At 46.6% G+C, this 17,201-nt stretch overlaps 1 long non-coding RNA gene across 1 annotated transcript; it reads right to left on the minus strand.

Moving 5' to 3' along the window:
• Positions 1-3,331: 3,331 nt before the first annotated feature.
• Positions 3,332-9,082, minus strand: LOC147655128 (uncharacterized). Its single transcript, XR_015282573.1, has 3 exons — positions 9,007-9,082; positions 4,965-5,091; positions 3,332-3,576 (listed from the first exon to the last, which is right to left on the minus strand). It is a non-coding gene; the product is annotated as an uncharacterized LOC147655128 (long non-coding RNA).
• Between the last annotated feature and the right edge of the window lie 8,119 nt (positions 9,083-17,201).

Below are 17,201 nucleotides of genomic sequence, written 5' to 3' on the forward strand. Positions count from 1 at the left end.
TCTTCAGGGTTTTTTTGATGTCTGTTTTAAAGCAGCCTTTTGCAGGAGACAACTCACTTCTTGTGAAGTAATGCTTCTAACAATGTATCAGAACACTTGCACACTTAATAGACACTTGCATTACTTGATAGAGTAACTCTCTCCTGATACACTGAACTCAACAGTTGCACTGACATTTTAACTCTTCTGTTGAGCGTTAAGCACCGTTTCTGTTCCCTCCACACGTCCATGAACCAGTTCCACAGGCAATCTGTCACCTGCTCATTGTCCAGGCAAACACTTTGCTATCCTGCTACTTACAAACTACCTCGTGGTGGATATTCTTTGTATTGGAGGTAACTCTCCAGTTACTGATGAGGTATTTCCAGGACATAAAGACTTTCTGTGCAGGAAAGGATTTCACATCCATTCTTCATTTGCTGATTACTTCACCAAGAGAACAATAGTTAAGAGCTCAGGCAGGAGCTCCTGAGTGAGTACATACAGGCATTCTTTGAGAAACTAATCATGGGGGGAAATTAGGGCTGGAATTGTCAGATCCACTTCTGGAAGGTTTCTAGATGGAGGAGCTGAGAGCATTAGGGTTCCTGACTGAGTCTGTCAGCAGAAGGGCTCCCAGGGAAGGCTGGAAATTTTTCAGCCCAGCTGGCATGCCTTGTCATGGAGTGTCAAATCCCTGTATCCCAAATCCTCCCTTCATGCTCTTGAAAGCTGCACAAGGCAGGCTGCTAATCTGGTCTCTTTGTGCTTTCTTGACAGCTTTCCATTCCCAGCAAGAATTCTTTTGAGAGGGAGAAGAAATAAAGCTTTTCCCCAAATGAACAAAACACTGATTCCAAGTTTCTCTCGAATCATCATTCTTCTCCCAGTACAGCTGTTCCTGCTATTTCTTACAGTAACTCAGGTGAAGTTGGAAACTCCAGATCTCACAAACGAATCTAAATCAACATTATGCTCACCACAGAGCTTCACCACTGGATGGAGTTTAAAGGCACCACATCATATCCAATCAATAGGTTTGAATCTCACTTTCCTCAAGGGAAGGCAGGAGAACTTCTCTGGCAAGTGCTTTCAGAGCACTGGATTTACAAAACAGAGGAAAGAAGTCCTAAATGAGCTTATTAGAATTATTTCCCTTTTCCTCCCCTCCCTCCCACCCCCCAACCCCCATTTCCTGTAGTTTGGGGTCTTTTTTACATCTATAGACACATTTTGAATTCCAAGCAGAAAATCCTAGAGGATAGCTACACCTCAGTAGTAATAAAAGAGGAAGTTACATAAATGTAACTATTTGCAGCTTGAACAGAAGATACTTTAAGTACCACTTTTTAAAAAAATCAAAACATTCCAGCAGCTCTTTAAGTGATAGCTTTGCACAGTAGCATGATAAAATGCTACTGAATTAGAACAGAGGCTGAGCAATCAGCTGCTAAAATAAAACTATAACTGCAGGTAAAGAGAGAAGTGAACAGACAGAGATGCAGTCTTCAGCTTAACCAGAAATAAGCTCATTGTTTTGTTTTTACAGAATCTTTAATTAATTTATAACTAAAAACTTGATTGCACAGATGCTTTCTTTTTTCAAGTCTGCTTACCATAATCATCTGTACCAAGACCACCTTAAATCCTAAATAAATTGTAAAATAAATAAATACAAATAGAAGTAATTTTACAGTGCATGTTTTCTTGGAGCCTCCAGATGGAGCTAGTAGAGAGGGAGTCAGACTGGGAAAACTGTTTTCCCCTCAACCTGTAAGCCTGGAGAATAAATACCTGTTCACGAGAAAGCAAACAAATCCCATTCTGCAAGAGGCTGGGGGCCCAGGACACTCTTGGACAGGACAAGGAAGGTTTTGACGAAATATCCACATTCCCACCAGTGTGGACACCTGTCTCCATGCCTTTGAGATGTCTATGTGAAGGGTGGCTTCTCCATGACAAGCAGAATAACCTTTGGATGCACTTGTCACTACCCTTGCTTGGGAGGTGTCCTTCTATTCCATTCCCCAGTAAAAGCACTTGAGAAGAAGTTATAAATTCAGGAAACAAGTTCCACTGTTAGCTCTACAGGAGCCCACAGCAGCCAGATGACCTGGTTTTGCCCCTCAGCTTCTTGTAGCAGATATTTGCAAAAGGAGTTGAAAGCCCTGGCTGGAGGATGCTGTTCAGGACATGGTCAGAGTTTCCTGTGCGGGTGCTTTGGTGGGATGGCCAGGCACCAGGTGGCACTGGCCTGGGAGGCAAGTGCAGCCATCTCTTCATCAGCAAGCAGGCCACAAGACAAGTAACCCTGACCCATTAACTTCTCCTAACTGGAGAAGCTAAATCCAGGTGAAGATGGCTGTGCTACTTTTGTGGGCTTTCAAGAGAAAAGCATAAATCCTCCTCGTTACGAAATACCATCATGGGAAAACCAAATGCTGTTTGGTAACTTCTCTTTGGTGTGGTCTGGTGCTGGGGCAGAGCAGAGCATGATAAACATCTTCCTCTTCTGAGAACCAAGAGCTCTGCCTTCCTGAGGAGAGGTGAAGGACATGAGCCAGAGGCCACCTCTGTGTGTTAAGGGCTTGTTGATACCACTGAATGGAAATAACTGGAGCAGGGAGGAGCCAGACAGGCTTACCAGGCATTCCCATTTCTCTCTGCAAAGCCACAGGAGAGGAGGTTGGCTTTTCTTGGCAGGTGCTAGGCATTTCTCTGCATGTTGCACAAACACAGAAATAATTAATACAAACTCCTTGTATGCCATACTCTTGTCTGGCTGCACCATTGTGAAACTAGACATGGGGTAAATTCAGTTTCTTGTTAGTGCCCAGTCTGGTAACAGTGAAATCCGGTGAAGTGTTTGATCTCAGCCATCACAAACCAGATCCCTGTGAGTGAACTCCTGGCAGCACCTGCCCAGTGCCTCCATTCCCTGCCCTCTGTGGGGCTGGGCTGCTGTCCACAGACCCACCTGCACCAGCCAGCAGGAGAAGACAGCAGCCAAGCACTGCTGGTCAAGGGCATCTGAAAGGGTGGGGGGTTCAAACTCAGCCACTTATAATTTCACTAGATGCTAAACAAAACGTTAGAAGAGTTGGTCTAGACTTGTCCCCTGTACTTCCTACCTCCAAATTTGACTTCATGTCTCCCCTCCCAGCTGTCACACCGACAGCTAAAATACTTCACACAGGTGGAGGTGCTATGAAGAGGTGATCCCTTAAGGCAAACCAAAGGTGCCACTTGAGCCACGAGGTGTCCCCACAGGGCAGCTGCAGGGCCTTGGAAGGACTGGAGGAGAGCCACGAGAGGACACAATCCTGGGCATGAAATTCTTAAGTTCTTACTCTTTATTTTTCCCTTTTTTTTTTTTTTTTTTTTTTTTTTTTTTTTTTTTTTTTAGGTGGTGAGTGTTTATTTTTGTCTTATTCTAGAAACAGCGTTCCTCTTCTGTTTGGGGAGAAAAAGATCCAATCTTTCCCAGTCTTCCTAGGACCACTAGCTGCAGCAGGTGCAATGTAGGTATAGAGGAAAGCAGATGTTGCATTTTCCTTGTCCTTCTCTGGTCCCACTGCTCTGCTGTTCTCAGTGTGCCTGCCAGACAGATACAGAAATGATCTAGAGAAGTGATGCTCCTTGGCCAAACAGTAACTTCCCCAAAAGGAATCATTTTAGCACAGAAAATGTTCGTCCTAGCTCATGGTCTTTTCATCCAGAGAGCAAAAGGACTAATTAGGGCTCATTAAGACTAACTAGCTCCTTACAGAGATGACACCAAATGAGTCTTGAGGGTACCAATTCTTGCTGCTGTATGGTTATTTCTACAAGGTGAGATTGGGAAGAGTTCCTTTTGTGTCCCAAAATATGTAGAATTTGTATCTTTTTCTGAGCAGCTCAAATCCTCTTGGTCAGAGAGGACAGCAGAAACATGAGCCCTTTGTGAAGCTCTGTTTGGTAGACAAAACCAAAAGCACCACCTTGATGTGAAATCAGCCTTTCCTTTCTTTTACTTTGCACCCAAGCACAGAAATCACGTTTCATTTTGGTTCACAGAGAAATCTTTGATGATGGAATAAAATCCCACGGATTTCATTTCTGTTTGGTGAGTGGTGGGGAAAAGAAGGAGTCTCAGAATTTCTACATTTGCACTTGACTATCAGGCCTCCAACCCTTCCTGCTATTAATTGAATGAGGCTCTTATGCTAAAACATAACACAAGGTTTGGCTGATGATGGTGCTCCTCAGCTCTGGTTGTTTTCCCTTCCAAACTAGAGAAATCAACAGAAAGAAAATCTGTCAAGCAGACAAAAAAAAAAAAAAAATACCTGTTGGAGGGTCTTTCCAAACTTACAAGCGGCCCGCATTCAGATAAGGCTCAGAGTAACCTCTACTCAAAGTCCATGGTCCTTCAGCCTGGTCTTGTAACCCAGGTAATGACCTTGGCCACAGGATAAGTGGGTTTATCTTGGCTCCTGGCATGGAAATTGCTGACAGGGAATACAGGGAGCTGAAGGGGGCACACAAGTTTACTGCTGTCCTGTATCGACTGTGGGAAGGTATCCCACAGCTGAGGGGTAACTGCAGCTCCTCTTCCAAATCCCAGGCCACAAGTGACACTGTCAAACCTCTGGGAGTTGACACTTGTCCCTCTTGAAGCATCCCAGTGATGTCCTTCCTTGACACATTCATCAACACAGATAATCATGGAAAAACTACTTGAATTCTACAGGGGAAAAAGCTTGTCAGAAATACTGCCTGCAAAGTTTTCCTTACTATGAAAAGTACTGCTCATAAAATCCCCAAACACTTTGTCCATGAGGGAAAGGCTGCCACGTTCCCAACTCTTACTGCAAACACTTCCTTCATGTCGTGAGTCAGCTGGTTCCTGGTGTGCTCACAGAGCAGGTGATGAACCCCACACCTACCCAGGGGTAAAATGTCTCTTGGCAAAGGGAGTGATACCTGAGCAAATAATCTGTCACCTGATTCACGTGGCTCCTACGTGGTGCTCCTCCACCTGGGATTCTGGCAGCGCTGCTGGGAAGCAGGAGGGAAAGGTCAGGGAAGTGAGGACAAAGATCCAAATCACGTATATCCTCAGGCAAACAACTAAACAAAAAAAGAGTGGTAAAAAAAGTAGTGAAAGATTACTCAATGTTTATCTTGGCTTTTTTTTTCTTGTTTTTTTTTTTTTTATTTCACTGGCAAGGCAAACACTGGGGTGTCATGGCACAAATGAACTCCTTGATATATATTTTTAAGAATGTCAGACTGAAAAAGGTCAAGAAGTGCAGTTTGAGTGACTTCAACCTGAAAATGAAAGCCACAGAGATGCAGCCTGATCAAAGCTGCCCTGTGGTTTCCCAGCCACTTTTGCTATTGATTTTGACTGGGTTTGGTTATGGACCTTGGTAAAAGCGGGGCCAGACACAAAATCAATGCTGCTTTTCACATGTATTTTTCAGTCCATTATATGCTATTGATAGCACCTGGTATTTTTCATTATGACAAGTTTTTATCTTCCCCTGGTTAGTTCATGAGCTTTGTCTTAAGATACTTTTTGCCTTTCCAGTAGGTAACATTGTACTCTCCAAACAACTTATCTGTAATGACATCCCTCATTTTCGGTAGCTCCTTTTCTTTCTGCATCGTGTCTTTTTGCAACCATCATCTTCCATTTACTGCAGATAAAAGGTCTGTTCTTCTGTTCCCCATTTTAGAACATGTTGAGAATGCCCTTGTGTGTGTGAATTTATGAATTCCCTTGTTTTTTCCCCACAGAAGGTATGTTTTTGGCTCTAGCACAGGTTAACAAACCTTTTGAAAGCAAAATGAAGGAAGCTAGTCAGAAACAGCAATTAAGTGTGGATTTCAAGAGATGGGAGAAAACAAGTAGATGTATACAAAGAAACTGTGACTGAAGTACACAAAAACACTGGCTGAGCCCCAAAAAGGGGTGACACAAAAAAGAGATGTGTGATGCTGTTAGAAGCCTGTCCAGAAAGATAAGGACATCACTTCAACTTAGGAGGAGCCAATTAAGTGGAAATGAGAGGAGTGGGAAGAGAGCCAGGCTGGTCTTGAGGGATAATCCTAAAAGCTACTGAATCTAGGAGAAGGGGAACATGGACAGAAATAGAGAATTATGGGGAAATGAGGAGGAGGACAAATCAGCCCTGTGGTAAGGAGAAAGCAGACAATGAGACAGGACAGAAGGTGCTGGTGGGAGGTGGAAGTAGGACAGGCAAGAGGTCAGAATGTGGAGATGTCAGGAGGATGATGTCCCTCTCATGACCTGGCCCACTGCCTGGGCAGGTGTGAGGAGCAGCAGCAGTGTCACACCCAGCACGTCTCTGAGGGAGGCTGGCAGCCACCAAGCCCCAGCAAAGGCCACAAGGACACAGCAGTGGGAGCTCGTGGCAGGGGAAGCGTCCCTGCCGCGCGGTGCCTCCGCCGTGTTTGCTTTGGCGTTGGCAAGGCAAACGAGATCAGCCAGGAAAGAAGCAGAGGGCAGATGGCAGCCAGCATGGCTGGGGGGTGGGTGGTGGTGTCTTGCCTCACTGGAGTCACAGCATGAGTGCAGAGACAGAGGAAAAAGTGCTGCTTGGACAACTCCAATTGACACCCCCAGGGAGAAGCCTGGGCAAAAGCCAGCAACAGAAGCTTCAGGGAAGGCTGAGGAGGAAATGGTGCAGGTTAAAAAGCAGGACCAAGGCAGCGACAGCAGGAGAGCCTGCACTTGGAAATGTCCCTAGGTACAGAGTTGGGGCAGGGCTTATGAAATTTTCCCGAAATTCCATGAAAGAGAATGCTCCTGTCATCCCCACTAAGCCAGCTCTTTCGGTTCAGTAAGGAGCACATGGGGTCTGTAAGGACCCTCTGTGCTGGAGAAGGCTCTTGTCCTTATTCCCACCCAGCCCTTTCTGCAGTGGGATCCCCCTCTGGACCCAGCAGGGGTCCAGCACAGCTCAAGGTGAGAGTCTGGAGGGGAAGAGGACAGGCATTTCTTCCATTTTTGGCCACAGTTCCAGCAGCCAGCCGGCCGTATCTAATGGCCAGTTCCACCCAGGTGTGCAGAGGTGCTGGAGGTGACCGGATGCCAGCTGGCTCCATCTCCAAGATGTGAATGCCTGGTGTGTCCTGCAGCAACCCTGGGGCTGCGGCTTGCTTGGAAATCAGCCAAACCCCCCTCTGCAGCAAAAAGACAATGTAAGAAGAGGCAAGAGCCCGAGATGGAGAAAGTGGCATTGAGCCGTTCAAGCTGTTCCCATGTGATTCTCTACCCTTGCTTTTCTAAGGCAGACCATGCTTTGAGCACCCAGCTAACATGGAGCAACCAGGACGTGCCTCGCCTTTTCTCCTGACTCATATCCTGCTGTGGTACGCTGGGTACACAGAAGCAGAAGGTTGTGATGCCTTTCAGGCCACCATCCTTGAGTCAGGCTTGTCTGAGCCCACGAGCTGACCTGCCAGAAAACTGGGAAGGAGGCGGCTCCCAGGGTACCACAGTTCCAGAAAACATGTGCTCATTACACCAAATGGAGGCTGCACTTTGCTACTCAGACTTAAAGGCTTCTCTTCCATTTATGTTTCTTTGACAGAATCAATATTTTAAAGACAAACTATTTGGCCAAGCCACTGTTTTCCTTCCAGACTCCCTGGGGTGAGCACATTTGTGTTAGATTTTATACCCAGGGACAGGTTTTTCAAAGTTTTATTACATTTACATGAGGGGGAGAAGGAAAAAGCAAATTATTAATCCAAACCATTTCTACCTCTCACTTATCAGTTGATGGAGGATATGATGGGGTTGTGAGAGGAATTTCCACAATCCTGCTCTGATTGTTCTCCCACAATAACTATTTTAACATCCTCTCTGTTTATATAATCTCTGTATAATTGCCACTACTTTGGAGCACTTCAAGTGGTCATCAATTTTCATCCAAGCAGAGGAATGAGAAAAAGATCATAAGATAGAAAGGCCTTAACTATGATTGCATCCACTACTACCAGCCCTTCCTTTTATATGTTTTTCTCTTGTTTTTTATGATTTGGTTCCAAATTTGCATCATTTAAGAGGTGACCATTTCACAGGTGAATCCAGATTTTATTTGCTATACATAAAACTGGATGTGACACTGCAATGAAGCACTTTGTAAGAGTTGTAAGGGAAATCATGCCAGCTTGGGAGAAAGGAACGGTTTGGGTCTCTCTCTCTGGAGAGTTTCATTCAAACAACTTTTCCCAAGCAGTCGTAGAGCAGACAGAAAAGAACTGTAATTAAAAAGAGCTTACAAATTAATCTCAAGGTTAAATCAGAGCTGGAAGGGTAGATTAGACGTTGCTGTTATTTATGTAGCTATTCACCCTACCCAAAATGGCAGCATGGATTCAGCTCTGCTGAAGGCTTTATTCGCTCTCAGCACTGTGCATAATAACTGAGCTCCCACATCACTCAGCTCACCAAAACCACCACGTTCCTGGGAAAAAGAGCTTGTGTTAGATCTAGAACAAAGTGGAGGCACTGCAATAACTGTTAATTTTTAATCAGCAGGAGCTTTCCAGCCCTCAGGCACAAGCAGGAGCTCGGGAGCACATCCTCTGTTCACAGTGAACATGCACTGCCCTGGTGGTGCTGAGGATGGAACCTCAGACTTCTCAAAGTCCCTTTGATAAGATAAACTCAGCCAACCTAGGAGCTGTTGTTCCCAGGGAAAAAAAAAACCAAACCAAAACACCTTAATATAAGTTAGTTCTGCTTTCTTTGCAGTTGTCCCACTTGATAATGAGCTGGATTTGAAGAAAAAACAGGGATTTCCCTGGTTACAAAGAGCAAAAACTCACTCTTCCTAACCACCTAATGAATTTCTAAAGCAATATTTCACCTAGTCTTCTGTTCTTCAGGGCTGCCAGGTGATGGGCAAACATGGTCATCCATGGCCATCTGGGAGGGGAGGATCAGCTGGGGCCGAGCCAACCTTGCTTTCCAGCATTGGCATTTGCCCAGCCCTCGTCAGCTCTCACCTTCAGAAGAGACTTGGGACAGAGTCACGGGTCTTCTCTGCTGCCACTTCAGCCAAAAATACTGGTCCTGACTCCTGAGGATTTAGAGAAGGAGTGGATGACAGGTGGAGGACATAACATTAGAAAGGAGATGATATCTTTATAGCTTGTTCTCCAAGGAAGCTGTTGACCCAATGGGAATACATGAGAAGATAAAAAAGAGGAGATTTGAGATACTTGGACAACTTCAGGCTGATGAGATCTGGACAATGGTAGATATCACATCCCTGTCAGGAGCCTACCCAGGTCAGAGTGAGATTTGGTGGAAAGGCATCTATGGAGAAGAGTGACAATGAAGTCTGTCTTTTGAGTTTACAGCCCAGGAACAACCCACCCTACAGTGTGGAACACATCCTGGATTGTTGCTTTTAGGGAATTTGTGTTGTTTTTCCATCTCTAATTCAGCATGAAAATAGCTGGAGTTTCTTAGAGAGCTTTTTCAAGAAGATCGTAAGAGTCACTAAATCATTTTGTCTCATTTTCCCCTGCAAAACTCCTGTCTTCCCTGCCTTGCCTCTGCCAGCATGTGAGCATCTCCAAGGTCTCAGTGTCCAGTGTGACAAACGCCACAGCTGCTCTGCCTCATCCCCTTCATTCCATTTGAAAAAGTGACGTTGGAAAATGGTTTGTCTTCCATTTCCTCATCTCTGGGAACCCACTGTGGCAGGGCAGATCCACATGCCTGTCTCACCCCAGGGCCAGTGATTAGCAGCTGTTGCATTAGAGCTGCTTAAGTGGGCTCAGCCTCAGAGGCTCAGCTCTATTTATAATCCGAGTTCACCACCAGGGCTGTGCCAAGTAATGGACACGCTGTGGGACGTCATCCTCACAGGGTCCTTACAAATCCTTGCAGTCCCTCAAAAGGTGTTGAAGTGCGTAAGCACAAACAAACGCACCCTTAGGACCTCAAATTGTTGCTCTTGGCTCTCCCACAAAACCACTGCACTTGGCCTTGGGTGGCAGCAGGTTTTTATGTTTGCCCCTGGCGGGTGGAAGGGCCGTGCCAGCCCGTCTGCAGCCTGTGGAATGAGAAGGTGGAAAGGTGGCTGCAGGGGATTGCCAGCCCAAACAGGGAGTTCAAACAAGGGCAGGTTGGAAGAGAGCATCCAGCAGGGTGTTGTATGTGCCTCCATCTGGGTCATCTCTCATTTTGGGAGAGGTGGCAGGGCTCACTGCCACGTCTCCCAGGAGCTGGGGAAAAGTCACGCCAACAAACAAGGATCTATTTTAATCACAGCCCTGACAACTGTCCCTCCTCCACGGGGGTTTGAAATGTCACCTTAAAGACAGGGGGCTTGGTACATGCTGTACAGCTTAATGAAAAAAGTCATGTGGAGCCTCGTGGATAGAAGTTTGCTGAGTTATACTGGGAAAATTAAACACAAGTCACCCTCTGTCTGGATTTGGCATCAACACGTTTATCATACTGAAGTAGTTTTCCGTGTGATGGTAGTGAAAGGCCAAATTCTGTCTCTGCGTAGTCAAACACATGTGCTGTCATTGAACCCAGGACACTGCAGATGGATTTACTTCATCAGGAATTGCTGCCCCTTGGTAGCAGCACACAGTTCTTTAATACCTGCTGCATGTGAACCCCTGTGGAGCAGATTTTGGTTAGCGTCCCTCGCAGTTTTCTGTGGGTACTTTAAAGTCCAGACGTGCTTAGCCCTATTATTTCCCATTAAAATGGTGGATCTCTTAGTGGGTCTCATTATAGTTTGAATTTACAAGTCAGCCTCAAAAAAAAAATTGTATTTGAGAGGAAAAATTCCTCTCAGATAGTTAGAATGCCTGGAAGGAAGCACTGGACTATGACCCTTGTGTGTTCCTTCCAACACAGGATCTTCTATGACTGCTCAATTCAGAGGCAATGTAGAGTTTTAATCATTGCACCATTTTAAAGCTTAAATTCCTCTTGATGTTCAAGTTTTTTCCTTGTGTTTTGCCAGTTAACACTTAGGCACAGAATTAACTATGAAGGATGGACTTTTACAGGTTCAGTCCAAGTGTTGCCCGTATGAGTACAGTTGCTTGCTTATACCCTTCTTCAGAGGATTAGGAAATGAAATCTCTTTAACTGAATAGCACTGGCTATCTAATTTCCACTTCTCATTTCATTGACAGCAACTGCAGAATATCAAAAGAACAATATATGGTAAGAATTAATGACACATATTTGGCATCTGCTCCCAATAAAGCATTTGAGGAACAGACAATTGGATAAAAAAGGAAGTCAGGGACTGCAAATAGGAATAGCACTTCTTAAGGACTGATGACAATTGATGCTCTGTCTCCTGCACTAGGAAAATATACTGGTGTTTTACTGCTGTGTTTGTTATTTAACCACAGGATAACTCACAGCCACTGAAAATATTCCACTGAAGTCCTAGTGCGCTGCTGAGTCCAACAAGTGTGTATTTTTAAGGGGGAAAAAAAGCAGAATTGTCTTCTCCTCCCCATCTGAAAGGGGTACAAGAAGACCAACGCCACAGGAGCCGGTGGGACTGGGATGTGGAATGGCTCCAGAGCCTTCCCTGTCTCCCCTCGCAGCAGCCAGCGATGAAAGGCGCTCTCAGCAGGAGGGGCCATCAATGCCAGGATTGTAATGCAGCTTTCCCTCCCTTCCCGAGGTCCCTCTGCAGCCTTCCCGGCACAGAGCTGCCTTTTCAACAGCCCCTGCTATTCCTGATTTTTTAACCATCTCCTTATGGGACCAGCCTGCCTTCGAAACACCACAGGGGACACAGCCAGACCCTGCTCCAGGAGAGCAAAGTGGGAGTAAAATGGATTAACCTGGAAGACGTGGAAAGCTGTGCGTGAAGAATTACAAGCCATTACTTTATTACGTGCTTGAAAAAAAGGTACAGAGAAACCCAACTAGCTACAGCTCCACCCAAAACACATGTGGGAAAGATTTAATGGGAGCCATGCACTGCCAAACTCCTCCCATGCCAGCACCCCTCCTTCCCAGCCTGGTTTTCCTAACAACAAGCATTGCTGCCCCGTCTACTGTTTAGCTCTGAAGCATCCAGTGCCCCCACAGAGGCTGTTATGAGCCTAATTTATATTTGCTGTTTATGCTGGGACATTAATTTGCCTGGCAACCAGGGATATTTTTCCCATGCTGGTTTACTATTATTTATGTGCATTCACACTGGCAGCTCTGCTATGTACAAGGTTTATTGGGGAAGAGATTTGCTGGGTTTTCCTCCATGCTGGCTCCTCCATGGCAGCTCAGCTGGCTGCTGGTGCACTTGTTGGAGCAAATGGAGAGGTACAATTGAGCCAGAGAGAAAAAGGCGTCTGTTTTCACTTTGCTCCACCTTGACACTTGCAGATGACTATTTTCAAAGCACATTTCTCTCTGTGGCAGTTCCAGTCACATCTACCTTTCTCTTTAGGTGCCCCCACCCAAGGCACCAGGGATCTCTTGATGCCCTCTCTACTCATACACCCCTTTTCCCACACAGAGCTAGAAGAGGGCCTAGGAATGGTTTGGGACAGGGAGGGCTGGCTTGGCCGAAACTGTTGTGGCTGTGGTACAATATTACTACAGAGGTGATAGTTTGAGAATATCCCTGGCCACCTCTGCAGTGTGAGTTAGTATATGCTGGTGTGAAAACAGCCTATGGGTCCAGGGTAGAGGTTTTGGACTTTTTCCTCTGGGGATTTTGGGTCCAGACTGGGTTGATGGAGCAGTTCCTCCTGCAAAGACATTTTCTTGTCAAGGGGAGCTGGCAGCTTGCATCTCCTCGCCTTGGGAAACCTGAAGCTGCAGAATATTTCTGCAGCTCCTTTGATACCTGCTTTTGTTAGGCACAGCTCCACAATTATCCTGCCCAAGCTGGGAACATGCATTTGAGATGTTTTTTGGTACAGGGGGCCAAGTGGCAAAGAGCAAAGTTGTAAAACACATTCACTCCTTAGCCGCCAGCCACATCCCAGATGCTTTGGAGGAAGGTCACCAGGCAAGCTGTGGGCTGGGATGCTCTGAAAGGCTGTGCTGAAGTCATGAGTGACCCACATCCCATGCTGCTGATGTAATCACAGCAGAACTGCAGGATTCACAACAGTGGAAGATACAGCCCTGATAACTTAAATTCTGTTTCCATGTTCTCTGCTTGCTGGATCTCTCTGGGTTTGTTTAGGTTGGAGTCTCCACCTAAGCCCTCCTGAGCTTCAGAGGAGCTGGATCAGAAAGAAGCAGCTGGGTCCTTATTTTAGAAGAAGCCCCAGATCAGGCTCTGAGCACTTCATATATGGGAGAAACACGAATCTGAATTTAGACACGCTGCTTGTCATAAAGCAGAGAGGCAGACAGGTGAGATGGGGTCCAGCTTGCAGGAAGGGACAGCCTTCCTGCAAAGGTGCAGCACACCTGAAGTGCTCCCTGAGCTTCTCATGGCCCAAAATGATCCTCTTGCATCTGGGACAAGGAAGGGGTTCAGGACTCTTGTCCTTCTAGCTGGTCCAGAGCTAGAGAAGAGAGAGAAGAGAGAGAAGAGAGAGAAGAGAGAGAAGAAGCACTGCAGCTGAAAAGGATAGAAAAAGTTTAAGGTACTTGGGGGAAACAGAAGGAAAGCAAGGGGAAGGCGTCATGGCAGAAGAGAGTGGTTAGGGAAAAATTAGGTTTAGAGTGGGAAATATCTGCAGATAGAAGTCCTAGGAAGAAAAGTGAGGGATGAATGTGAAAAAATAGGAAACCACAGGTCACCAAAGTGACTGCAGGAAGGTCTGTAAATGTGCTTCTTTCATATTGGCTGTGATCAGGAGATGAACCAAAAATGTTCCAAGACCCAGCTGTGCCTGTCCTTTGGCCTACTCTGCCTCTCTCTCCTGGAACAGCCCTTCTTCTGGATCAAATATTTGGGCAGGTGAGGGTAACAGGAAGGTTTCAGGACATGAAGAAATCTTTGCTTCTTTTTATTTGCTTCTTTTTAGTTGCTTTAATTTGAGATTGTTAAACCATGTAAACATGTATATTTATTTAAACTGGAAAATGCTCGTACACATACCTAAATGTGTTTTTGTACAAGCATCTCTTCCCTCCATGCAGAAACATCTGGTTTCTCAGCTCTTTGTCCCACTTAACCATAATTCTTCCTTTGAAAGCTCTGGCATCAACAAAGCTCTATGGAGCTCTCCCTCTGCCCATGGAGGGAATGAGGCTGATCCCATCCTTCCACTAACCCATTGGATGTGGGGCTGGCACTGTGTTATCCCACAGCTCATACCTGTTCCCCAGCAAAACCTTCCTCCTCAGGAGAAAAGTCCTTCCTAAGGTCTCTAACCTGCTGTTGAGCAAAGGTGACCACAGAGTTTTCCCTTTGCCCAAAGCACTGCTGTGGAGGAGATGGAGTCCCAGTTTCCACCAGCCATTCCTCCAGGGTCCAGGTCCCCGATACTGCCAGCTGGGCATACTGGTTTAGCTGGATTTTCACATTCCTTTACGTGTCACAGGTTATTTCCGAGCAGCAGCGCTGCCTCTGCACAGGACAGGGCTGATCTGCCCTGGGAAGTGAGTGGGAGGGAATGCAGTGTTTTGGCTCCTCTGTCTGAGCTCCTGTGCTACCCCAAGGCTGCTGCCCAGGACCTCGAGGTGCCTGGGGTGAGTAGAGCTGTCGTTCCCATGTGTTCAGAGACCCCAGCTCCCTCCCTCACCTCAGGCTCAGGGAGGCTGGGGTGGGATGGTGCACACTTGCCAGCAAAACGCTTTTCCTGCATTTTATTGGCAGGGATGGAAATGTAAACCATTGGCTGCACTTATTTGCTGACTCAAAGCTGTGATAGCTGTAATCCAAATGTCACCAGAGCTGTAACCTTACATCAGGTGGCGGGGTCGTGGGTCTCATGACTGCTGTCATATTTTTGGAGCTGTGCTTAGCCCTGAGATAAGGCTTCCCTTGCAACTTCCTTTATCTGCAAAGATCATGGCCACGTGTGTGCAGTCCTCTGCCCTGGGACACACCACTGGCAGCTTCTGGGGGGCTCCCAAGGTGTGAGGATGGGGCAGCTCTTGGGCTGCTGGGGCTGGTAGGATCCTCTCTGTTGAGGAGAGGGTGGCTCTTCCCTCTTAAAAGGCCAAGCATTGTCACCTTGTACCCAAATGGTCACTTCCAGGCCACAAGTGCATCCCTGGCACTTAGGTTTCAAAAGGTTAGCTCTGTGGACAATCTATTGCTATGAGTTATTTGGAAACAATATTGGAAGATTATTTCCTTTCTCAGTACTACTAAAATGGAAAAGCTGAGCTCTTCTTTTCAGGTTTGTATCCAGTTCAAAATACCTCTGAAGTTTAGGGAGCGTTCAGTGATGGAAGTTTGTCAGAGTCAATGCTGAGGGGAGTTTTACTGGCTTGTTAAGGTTAAGACACCCCTGGAGGCACCTGCAAATGGACTGAGCAACATTTTTATTCTGCTTTTATTGAATCAATATCAGTCAGCTCTGCAGGTAGTTGCCTGAATATATTTTGTTTTGTTTTTATTCTTTCATTTCACCTGGGGGCAGATGGGGCCTTTGAGAGCACATCTGCTGGTGGTCTGTGATGTGTGCCAGTCCCTCCAAATGCATATGGAGATCCCATTTGCTTAAAGAGCATTTTACATCATCCCAGGGTATTTTAAGGCTGGGTCAGTGTAAAGTGGCTTTTGTATTAGGGAGTATCAGGCCCAGGGATTTTGTAACTCCACTTACTGCAATTCTTATAATCAGCTTGAAATCCCTAATTAGCTGCATTAATGACTCAGCCCTGCAGACAAATCTTGAAGGTGAAGGGTGGCATGCTGGAGTTGCTCTCTTATCTGGGAAAGGCTGTGCCTTTTTTAAAAGGAGAATTGAGCAGCGAAGACATTTACCCTCTCCCCAGGTTTCATTAAAGGCATTAAAAGCCATTTGATATGTTCAAAAGCCTTATCCACCTCTCTTCTGCTCAGATCAGGAGTCTCTCCAAATTAGCTTTAAAAGATACAATTGTCCATTATTATTTGGGCTTCCTGGAGGCCACCTGTTACATCATCTTTTCAGATCCATCAGGTAAGGCCCGGGTTTGTTCAGGACCATGGTTTTCCCCAGGGAATTGTGGCACCTGGAGTGCAGTGGGTGATCTGCCTGGCTGGATCCAGCTCCAGGCTGGTCCATGGAAAAGTGGCTTGGGAGGAGAAATGTGTCCATTCTGCACAAATTTAATTAAAGCCTGACAAGAGAATGGAGGAAGTTCTTGACAAAAGGGACTATGAAATTTGAAAGGAAAGCTGCTTTGCTGGCTCTCGTGGAGTGAATAGCTGCTGGAGTTTCTTGGGTCCCCATAAATGGCTATAATTTGCTTTTCAACAGCTTCTACTAATGGTTTTGCAGAAGTATCTCATTAAAGTTTATGGGAGCTTCTAATCTTCCAGGACTCTAAAAAATGCAGAAGTTGCTCTGTGCCTTCTCATGAATTCGTGAGCTGATCTCATCAAACTTCCATCTCTGGAAAAAAAAAAAGCCCTGTGCTTATTTCCTGACAAGCTGTTGTGTTTCCAGCTCGGTGGCTTTGTGTTCCCACTTCCCAGACAGTCAGATGAAATCTCCTGTCCCATGGGGCTGCAGCCAGCAAGGGGCAGGGGAGACCCAAGAAGGTTCAGCCCAACCCTGGAGGCGTCATTCACTTGAGAATTCAGGATTTTAATGCCTGTTGCAAGGTTCTCTGCTGCTGGGCAGGTAAAAAATGGTCAGTAGCAGGAAGGGTGCTGCCGTGCCCAGCCCTGCAGTGCAGACCCTGCAGCTTTGGAGAGTGTAGGGCTGTGCGGGGCTGCTGGGGGGCGGCGGGGGCTGCAGCCCCCTTCTGCCCATAAATACTGGATGTGGTAACTGCGTTCCTCATGGGAGGCCCCTAAAAGAGGGAGCCTGGGCAGGCGGGAGCGCGGGGTGGTGCTCCCACAGCCCTGCAGGCTGCCTCACACAGCTCTTGCTTTGCCGTGGCTGCTTTTGGGACGTCTCTGCCTCAGGGATGAGCTCTCCAAAGGGTCTGGAGGGCGGATTCCCCCCAGCACCCCACGGCATTCCCGGGAGGTTGGAGCCACCTGGGGGCAGGGAGAGGTGGCTGTGAGGAGGGAGGGTGGTGGCCCTGCAGCTGGAGGCAGGGTTTGGTCACACCGTGCAGCTGCTGGAGCACGGCC

This window comes from Cyanistes caeruleus, chromosome 2 (genome assembly GCF_971803275.1).
Source record: "Cyanistes caeruleus chromosome 2, bCyaCae1.hap1.1, whole genome shotgun sequence".
Lineage (NCBI taxonomy): Eukaryota > Metazoa > Chordata > Aves > Passeriformes > Paridae > Cyanistes > Cyanistes caeruleus.